Here is a 10,798-nt window from a genome sequence, read left to right as displayed (position 1 = left end):
CCTACTCCCAGACTTTCAAAATCTATTCTGATAAATTAAAGAAAGCTCTAGGAAAGGCCTTGTATTCTGGGAGCACCTCATCATAAGGCAAGATAAAGGGTCTGATTTTGGGATTCTTGATCTTTTTAAAAAGTAGCTGAGGAAAGGGAAGGGGAACCTCTTGGCTCATGGAGGTGTGATGGCTCTTCCCTCAGCTGATGAATGGTGCAGGACTGAAGCGCTCTGTCAGTCACATCAGAAAATGTCAAGGGGCATCCGAGCGCTCAGGAAATACTGACTGGGGGAAAAAATGGATCCACAAGTTCCCATGCAGAGACTCTTTTAAGGCCAATTTGTGGCAGCATAAGAAGTTTAACTTCTCCCAGCATCTTCAAGGTAGCAAAATTCAGATTAGTCAGATTGTGATAAAACAGATCATATGTGCTCCCCCATGTTTATAGCTTCCCATAGTTATTGTCTCTAAGCAAACAAAAAAAGATGAAAAGATTTAATATCAAGAGCCTAGACTGAATTTATTACTTTAAGTTTGCAGCACCTTAATTTTTGTGAGCTCAGAGTAATTTGATGATTTAGTGTGGTTTTTTTTACAGCCATTTACCCTAAAACCTTTGTTTTAAACTCTTCTGTGTCAGATTTGCAATTGCAAAATTTGAGCCCTGAGCAGGTGTCTTTGAGAGTGCGAGTTCCTTAGAAGAGTGTATTTATGGATGATACCAACATCCTCCTTGGCCATTAAAGATGCTTTTGAAATTATCAATCATTACCTTGTGTACGGAGAATTGCAGAGAGCAATGTTTGTTTTCATTCCACGGACAGATCTTCACAACAGAAACATTTAGGCTGAGGTAGGTTCTGATCAGACGCTTTAAATCACAGGTGACTGGAGTTAGTGAACCTGCAAAGAGGAAAAAAATTAAATAAAAGTTATTGTCTGAAATTAGGCCTTGGAGAGTAGTTATTCCAACAAATGTTCTTGTAAGTAACACAATAACCATTCAAGATAGGTTTGAAATTTTCTTGCGAGAAGACTATTAGCATTTGAACTATTAAGTATTTAACAAGGTAAAAACAAATCCAAAACCAAACTGTAATGTATGAAAATTAGAAATCAGGAGGCCGGCATCAGGATGATTCAGTTACTTGGGCAATATACTCTGAGATTTGAATCAACCTTGGTGCTTTTGGTCAGAAATGCTGATAAGAGGGAACTATAATGCCTGCAAGGGATCACTGGGAATGAAGATGAATTCTTTTAAGTACAGTAATGGATGACTTGTGCTGGCAACCTCAGCCTCCTAGCAGGAACTACGGGAGTGCATCCAAATTGCAGCTAAAGAAAAGGAGGAATGCACACAAAAAAGATTCTTCAGAAGAGAGGGACTGTTGTTGCCATTTCATGCTGCAATTTCTCCATCTGAACCAGGCATGTTGCAGAGTACGGACAGTGGCATCTTAACAACATGAAAGCAGGCCACCTAAATAGGCTAAAAAGCTATATTCCCTTTTGCTTGATGGAAATACCTACTGAGATTACAAAAGAAATACCAACAAACGTTATAAAAACAGTCAGAAATGCTCCCTGCTGCTTGGCCCTTTGATTAAGCAATTCCCATTCAGAAAAAGAGAGATTAATTCAGTGGCAAACAAAGGGTCGCATGTCTAAAGAGGACACCACCAGAAATGTGGTGGAAAAACAGGAATATTGTTGTGATCTGGCGATGCAGACAATAGCTATACCATGTGGAAGCACTGTTTGGAGATACCCACCATTACTCATTTTAGAAGAATAATTTTGACAACAATAGCTTCCAAATAGACAATCCCTAGATAGCAGAAAAATAGGAATACAAATATGGACAGCAGATTATATCTGAGACAAACTCATCCAGAATAGGATAATCAAAAAAAAAAAAATCAGGAAAAGAAAGAACAGTTACAGAGGACCTAAGATCTCTTCATTTTGTCTATGATAACAAGATATGCATTAGCACCTCTCATGTGTCTACTACAGTAAACTCTCCAGGGACCCCACCACCTACACTCAGGCACAGTGAACTCCAGAAGTCACCTGAAAACATTTCAAGAAAACCTCTATAAACAAGTGAAAAGTGTATACACCCGCATGTTATAATAATACCCTTTATGGATGTGTCCCATAAATGCTTAGCATATATAACAATATCAAAACCGAGTATGTTTTATGACACTGTTTTCCTCCTTACGGTAACTTGGATCTAATTTGGAAGTTGGTCCTGCTTTGAATGGGAGGTTTAGACAAAACCTCCAGAGGTCATTTTTCAACCTAAATAATTCTATTCAGCCATTTATCAATGGGATGTAACTACAGCCTACAGTCACAAATGTACCTGTTATTCAATGGTCCAGTTAAGTCCAAAAATAAAGTAAAAAATGATCCAATAGAAAATAATTTATCTGTATAGTTTGGTCATGGTAAGCATTCAAAAGGAAATGAACAAAGTGTGGGAAAGTGGGTTAAAACAATATTACAAAGCACTGCAGAGCAAATCCAAATAGCGTCTTAGTCTTACAATTCTTATATGTATTCTGCTTCTGAATTTGCTTTTATTTTACATGCTTTGACCCTTCATTTCTTATCTTTGTCATTTTTCCAGAATATTTTTATCCTAGAGTGACAGATTTAATGAGTTTTTTTTTTAAATAATAAAATAATGACACATATACATCCAGGCATGAGCTATGAGCTATGATTTAGGCAGACATCAACAGCATAAGCCTGAACTGAGTGTACTGAAATTTGAAGGAAGTTAGATAAAATAATATGAATCACACTAAAAAGGTAAAATTATAGTAACAAGAGAGAGTCAGTGTTGGCCAATATCAAATTCAGAAGCTGCATGAAATAACACCATGTTGGCTTGTAAATAGTTTAGTACAATATAACACTGGAAAGACAAGGCACAGTTCTAAACTGGCCAACTTCTGTTTCCTGAAAGCAAGTGTGAAACAGGAATCTCACACCATCAATTCCTCAGGACACAACTGTGAACCTCAGGAGCCAAATGGTAACAGATCATACTCCAAGGATCTGAGCCTTCTCTGAGTGGCCAGAAGGCTGAAGTAGACTGTCCAAGTGATAACAAGGCTCTTATTAATGTAATGGTATAAAAAGCAAATTCAGAGTGGTAGCCAAGAGACTGGTGCTGGGGGGTAGGGTTGTATTTTAGAACAATTTTGCAAGTGTAAGCTCTTAGTATGTGAAGAACCAGCTTCCTGTAATACCAGTATTAAATGCTGGATTTTAAAATGACCTACAAGTTTAAAGTAATATAATTGCCAACTCTGTCTGTTTTAAATATACTGTGTCTCAAGATCAGTGTCTTGTATATAATGTGATTATACAGCTGCATAAGTATCCTTCCCTTTAAAGCTGCTGATTAATAGTATTCTGAAATCTAAGCTTATGTTTAAAAGCAGAAAAAAAGCTCTCCAGCCCTATGGCTGCAAAGTTAACCTGCTAAAAGAATATAAACCAACACCGCATTTTTTGCTCTAGCCCACAGATAGTCAGAAACAATAGTTCTGAAGGTACTGTGCGTTAACCTCATTCATCTCCTATGAGGGGCTGGCTCAGAATCGCAACTAAAGGTATAAAATCATCACATTTACTTTTTCAGTGCTGCCTGCTTCAGTCAAATAAATAAATAAATAAATAAAATAGTCAAGCAACTAGCATATTTGCTGAGGTAAGATTCAACAGCTTTAGCAGATTTCAACAGCTTTAGCAGCTGCTAAAACACTGGCTTCACTTCAGCAGGATGAAATAGTGTCATGGATCCTCCTCACTCAGCAAACAGAAAACACTGTTTGAAAAATCAAAAGGTGAAAGGTAATTTAATGCAAGTGAAAAAACCTCCAAACACTTAAGTCACAAGAATGATGATGACCTGCGAATGGCAGAATGAAGATAGTAATACTAAGAATAAGCAGACTCCAACAACTTCCGGAAAATGTCAGGCTGGTCAGCCAGGAAGACCAGGTGATAAGGTGACACTGCGGATATACAATCTACTTCAGAGTTTAAAAAAAAAAAGTAGCCCTCCGCCGTCTTTTCCCTGCATGAGATGGAGAACCACGAAGCAGGAGCGTTTGATGCCCAAAGGCCAAACTCCTTCATGCCTCTGCAGTCCAACACAGAGCTAGAAGACTCCACTGCTGCCATCTCTGCGCAACAGAAGGGAGAAAGCTGCAGGAATATCTCTTTGCTTGCACATACAGGACTTATTACAGAGCAGCTGAAAGCAGTCACAGTCATTGATATCGTGGTACACAAAAATGTACAGGAAGATTTCCGTGTACCAAAGTCACAGATCAGAAATAACTGGGAGACTTAGATAATGGAGGAAGAGAGATAACACAGAGAAAACAATTTCATGTAGTAATATTCAATGCTTCCAGTCTTCACAAAAAGGGTCAATTGTGACCAGATGTTCAATGCAATTTATTTTAATATTGGGATAGATAAAAAGCCAGAAAAGAGAAATTTTCCCTAGAATACTTAAGGAATCAGTCAAAGCAATCTCTCAGCATTAGCAGTCTTCAGGAATTTCTCAAGAAGATTTAGAATCCAAGAGAATTAAAGAAGGCCAAATCTCTTTAAAAAGAGGAATAAGAACTGACTGGAGCTGAATACCAATCTGATTAATTTGATTCCTGGAAAGATACTAAACAGTTATCAAACAATCAATTTATATCTAATTAAGTCATACTGAGGTTAAAAAAAAAAAACACACCACACAGATTACAACATCAGTTACTCAAAAACAATTCACCTTAAGCCAAGTCACCAAGCCTAATGTTCTTCTTGGAGAGATTAACAAAACATACATACAATGTAATTTAACTTTAGTAAGGTTTTGTCATGGTCCTGCCAAACGTTCTTTGAAACAAATTAAGAAAATATGTTCTGGGTGAAACATTACATAAAATGAATGCACAGCTGGTTAAAAACACCAGTGCGTGGAAATGTTCACAGAATACTGTGGAAGAAGATATTCTAGCAGTTCAGAGTGAAGCATCTGCCCGTAGACTATGTTAAGAGAAGAGCCATACACCAGAAATAGGAGACGTTTATTCTGTGTTTACTTTGTGCGGGTAAGATGTCATTTGGCATCCTGCATCTAGTTTTGGGCTGCATGCTTTGAAAGTTAGTAGAGAGGGTTAGAAAGTAGTAGAGAGGGTGGAAAACATACTCTGCTTAGAATCTTAACCAAAGGAAGTAGGTTCATTTCTGCGAGAAAAAGAGAAGAACAAGAAAGAAGGGATGAGAGAAACACATGCATGACAACAGTCTTCCAAGCATTGTAGTAAAGAAAACTTTGTAGTGAAGTAGTAGTAGTACAACTTTGCACTAAAGTACTACTTTCTAGTACGACAACATTGTAGTAAAGATCATTTTCTATGACAGCTGAAGAGAATACAAGAAGAAATTTTAAACTTTAAATTGCAAAAGAGAAAATTTAAGCTGGATACTAGGCAAAATCCTCCAAAACAAAAAAACCTCTAGTCTTCCCCGCCTGTCTAACCATGACATAAGCATGGATGAATCTTAAAGAGAGCTAGGTCACTTTAAGATTCAAGAAAACCTGGAACATCTTATGTACAGCTGCAGGTATGTGCACTAGCGTGCTCAGTGAGTTCAGATTCACTGCACACAATGTCCTACATGCATCGAGCAAGAGCACTGCTTGTGGAACTACATCTGGGAGCTGCCCTTCAAACTAAGGGCTAAGACTTAAGGTGTCAGGAACTGAATATTCAGATAGGTTGCCTTGGGAGTTTCTCAGCAGCCAGGTAATCATAGGAGGTTGCAGACACTTCTTCACTGGAGGTTTTTAAGAATGAGTTTCAACAAGATATCTACCAAGAACAGTCTAGGTATACGTAATCCTCCTTCGCATGACAAGATGGACTCTATGATCACTCATGGTTCCTCCTAGTCCTAGTTCTACATTTTCTAACCTACTTGATCTATAATTATGATTCTGGAACCCACCAGAAATGTATAGTTCACCAAAATGGAAATAAGTGTAAATCAAGAGAAAGAAAAATCAAGAAAAAAAAAAAAAGAAGATTATACTATACTAATCCTAGGTAAGTGGAGAAAAGGCCATTCAAAATGAGAACTTGATGTAGAACTGTGGAGATCAAGGTTGCTGACACATGCTTTGGCTTTAATGTTTTGAAAAGGGCACAAATCCTTCCTCAAATGTAATGAGAAGATATAAGAAAAGTCCTCATGCAATAAACCCGACCTGGTTCTTTTACAGTGCTCTTCACCAGATCTCAGAGCACTCAGTAGAGTCATATCAAGCCCCACTAAGGTTGCCAGCATTCTGTGGGCTGCATATTTGCACTCCAGATGCAACTGCAGAGCCTAAACTTTTTCTAACCTTAAAACAAACAAACAAAAAAAAAAAACCCAAAAAACAAACTGATTATCAGAGTAATTCTAAAGTTCAAAGAACAACAAATATCAATCCATCTTCCTAGCTTTCTAAATACCTTGTAATTAGGATGATTTGTTCCTTGAATGTTTATACAGCTGATCTGAACTCTAATCAGGAAGAGGCCAGGGGATACTTTCTGTGCAATATGCAAGGCTGATTAACAGTAGCACCAGAATTTATTGGCATGGGCCATACCATAGCAATAATGAATGCTTCCTTCCACTGGTGATTGTCATTGTGTGTTTGAATGGCATGCAGGGAAATGTCCTCATTACAAATGACCTACCAAAAAGCTAAGGCAAGTTATTCCCAGAGGGCTCGTAAATTTGCCAGCACAGCAAAATAGCAAAAACTTAAATCGCAGTTCAACAACTCTGCAGGTAATATTATTTACAAACTATTAATTTCTTTGTTGTCTTGTCAACCTAAATGAGTAGGGAAAAAAATCTTCATGTAGGTTGCCAAAAGGTTGTGCTTTCTAAAGAAAATGTATCTCTAGCCATTATTCAAAGGACACCTGCAAATGGAGTTAGTGAACACCAATTCATTTCTCTTTCTAATGAGGACCCTAGTTACCATATCGTTACATGGAGGAACAGGATAGACTCATCACGTATCTTTGCATTACAGCCTAAGACAGTGTTGCAACAGCTACATGGTATCCGCATGGATTCAGTCCTTTCCTTACTATGATGCAGTCTTATACCTCCCCAGTCTGCCAAATCCAAAGGAGAATAAGACAACCCCTTCTAGAATATAGGACATGGCCTATATTCCTACAGTGTCAGATTTGCTTCTAGAAACACTTCTGGAAATGGGATATTTAACTATGTTACATCTCAAGGTCACAGTGTTTCTTTTGCAACATTTTCCATTAACTGCTCCAGAAAGGCTTTTTTCTGGTTGGTTTTCTTTAACTTTTCTTAAAATACTCATTTTAGCACAATGCTTTAAGGCTTATTTTATGAGACTGCAACCTGAAAGTTTTATCAGTGACTTGCAATGAGCCAGAATTTTACCCTTCATTTAAGGTTACTTTTTTGTGCATGTGTATTTGCCACTTCCATGCTGGAAGCAAATAATTTCTGCCAGAGTCTTTTTCAATAGCTCTCCACACTGTGGGAATTATTTTCAAGGTTAGAAGAGATGATGATTCTAGGTAAGAACTGTTTACAACACCTGTAGGAGAAACTCCTGCTTTGGAGCTCATGGTTTTGTTCATATACTTCCACAATATCCTGTGCTGCCTGCAGGTTCCTCAATATGATATGGATTTCTATGTGTAAGGAGGAGAATGAGAAGGCTAATGTGCCACAACGTGTCACACTTGATGCATGTGTGCTGCACAATCAGACGCCCAGGTTTCTCTTCAGGGTGTATCAGTGAAAATTAGAAGAGCTCCAAGGATATAATTTTATATCACACTAGATCAGTGTATGCCACAGATACATATATACTAGTCATTGGAGCGTAATGCTGACATGCAAGCTGATAAATTCATGTGGGCCAGTGTAGCACAATACAGATACACCTTTCCACAGTATCATATCCATGAACATGGAGAGGAGACTGTTATCCCTTTGCGAGGGACATCCAATCAAGCAGCTCTTACATGCAAGAACTTGCCTTAGATTTGACAGATAATTCAGGTAGAATGTGAATAACAAGTAGAACATGAATAACCAGCCTTGAATGAATGAACGCCTACATGCGTTTGCCTTTTTCTGGGAAGAACACTGCATTTCCATTCAGATTAGCCTCCACAGGGATTTTGCTGAAGGATAGCTAACATGGGTTAGTTATCCCATAGTAAATCCTACCATTCTCAGTAGTAAATACAGAGCCAAATTTCTGTAATCCTTCCTCCTTCTCCCTCCCACTGACACCTCCATCTAAGAAGAAAACCCTGCACTTCCTTCACTTAACACATGAAACAGGTTGTACATACAGTCATCCTAACTATTATAAATTTTTAAGTTGCTGTAAATAGTTTACCTATAACACCTTTTTAATAAACCAAAAGTGGGGATAAACACTCCAGTTGCAACTTTATTAGATTTATTAATGGAATTACACCTAGCTCACCACTGGATAGAGTTTAATTCTTTGTCTCCACTCTAGGCAGCCACTTTATTCCCCAGACATAATGCTGCTGAAATCTTTTTTTTTTTTTCCTAGAAATTATTTTACTGATCTAGTGTTGTCCTTTCATCCAAATGGAAAAAAAGCTGCACAGACAAAACACAAAAATCCACACGCCTCATCCCTTCTAGATCACTGCAACAATAAAATAATGTTAGGTCAAAAAGCTGTTATGTAACTCTAGTGCTTATTTTGATTTTCTGGGCCATATAGCGGCCTGAAGTAATCTCCATCTGGGAGGATTCCTCACTCTCCTGATGCATGTGTACACACACACACACTCTGAATGCACTATAGTACAAACAAAAATATTTAATGGGAAGGAATACTCTTGCAGAGAATCTGAACTACAATCTTTACCTTCTAGAAGAGTGCCCTGCTGGTACCGTTAGAAAAACAGCATTAGTAGCAAACTCTTGCATACACTGTTCGAGTACAGGAAATTGGTACAGACCCACTTTGCAGATTACTGCCAACTTTAAGAACTTGCCCATTGCCTCATAACCAAGCAACATTACTTCATTAACTATTTACAACTTTACAGTAAGAATGAGAAGATAGGAGTATTATTATTTAAAGGAATGATTTTACTGCCTAAATCTAACAGGAAAAATACTATATATAGGTAATAACATCTGTACTAGCTACACATCAAGCTAATTTTAGTGAAAGTCAGGAAGCACCTCCACTCCTTTCATTAGCTCACTATATTGCTTTATTCTTGTCTAACTGTAATTGTCTACATTTAAAAAAAATAATTAAAATAAAAATTTGTTACGCTTTTTCCCTGTTGTCCGCCAGATAGTAATTTTCTGCTAGATTAAACATCTTAAAACCCTTCAGAAATATGTGCATATCAACTTATTATTTGAAAAGTACTTGGTGGTTTGGTCTTTGAACATAGCAGGAAGCTTTTGAATTACAGACTGAAATTCTATGCAGTTAAATAATTTCCATATGGATCTGTTTCTCTTCTCAAAGCCCTGATCTAGTATATAACAGCAGTATGTTAAAAAGTTTATGCATTTGATTAGAACAACTATAAATGGAACTAATTAAACTAGGCATAATTTTAGGTACATATTTAAGTACTTTGATGAATCAGGCACAATATTTTTTTTTAACTGAAAAATCTTAAGGAATGTGGAAGAAGAAAGCAGAAACTATGCACCAGCAGTTTATCCCAGAATCACCTCAGATAACATATTTTGATACTTAAAGAGCTCAGTAGTCTCAGCTTCTCCTGTCTGTAGTTTGATGACCCCAAAAGATATGCAATACCACTGGGCACGACTGTCATACATCTGATTAATACAGAAATATATTTTCATTTGAAATATATAATGCTGCTGATGTGATGTACATAGTGCAATCAGATTCCCACCTACACGGGTAATGAACTGAATTTTATTAACAGTAAAATATTTCCAAATGAGATCCAAATAAAAACTTTGTTGTTGTTGTTGTTGTTTTTTAACAAAACATCACCTTCCACTTTCAACTCCAAAAAGTCATCTTCAGTAACATCAAGCACTGGACTTGTGGCATTGCCCTATTAGGTGTGCCTGGCTGAGCTGCTGTAAACAAACCTTGATCTGCAAGATTCTTAGCAGCAATCTGCTCACATGCTTGTCAATGCAGATTGTCAAAAAACAGCACATTTCTTCTCTTTCTGACCCCTAGGCTGCCCTTCTCATGCACAACTAATCACCAGTAAAGGGGACGTTTGATTGATTCTTGGATATGTACTCAAACATGGAGACCTGATAAAAAGTAGAGGTAGTTTTATTATTTTAATATTTAAAACAAGTACTGGTTTATTAACCACTGATTTGCAGCAAGTTTCTTTACTTAACAGCTTTAGCCTTTCAACATTGTAAGCAAATTATTTTATATAACGTTAACAAACTCTATCTCTAGCAATGTATCTCTGGGAATTGAAAAGAGCTTTATATCATTTTGACTGCATCGCTGTTTGTATGTACTTTCCATTTCTACCCTGGTTTCTCTTCAGAGTGATAGTGTCATAGACTGAGCAATGAACTCAACTCATAAAACACAGGTTTTATTTTCAACTCTGCCACTGGCCTGAGAGGGACCTTCGGCAAATCATTTCTCTGTGTACTTCAGCCTCCCCAATGATGAGATGAGGTTAACAATTCTGACTT

The sequence above is a fragment of the Apteryx rowi genome, unplaced genomic scaffold, assembly GCF_003343035.1.
Source record: "Apteryx rowi isolate R43461 unplaced genomic scaffold, aptRow1 scaffold_240, whole genome shotgun sequence".
Taxonomy (NCBI): Eukaryota; Metazoa; Chordata; class Aves; order Apterygiformes; family Apterygidae; genus Apteryx; species Apteryx rowi.
This window is presented reverse-complemented; position numbering follows the sequence as displayed.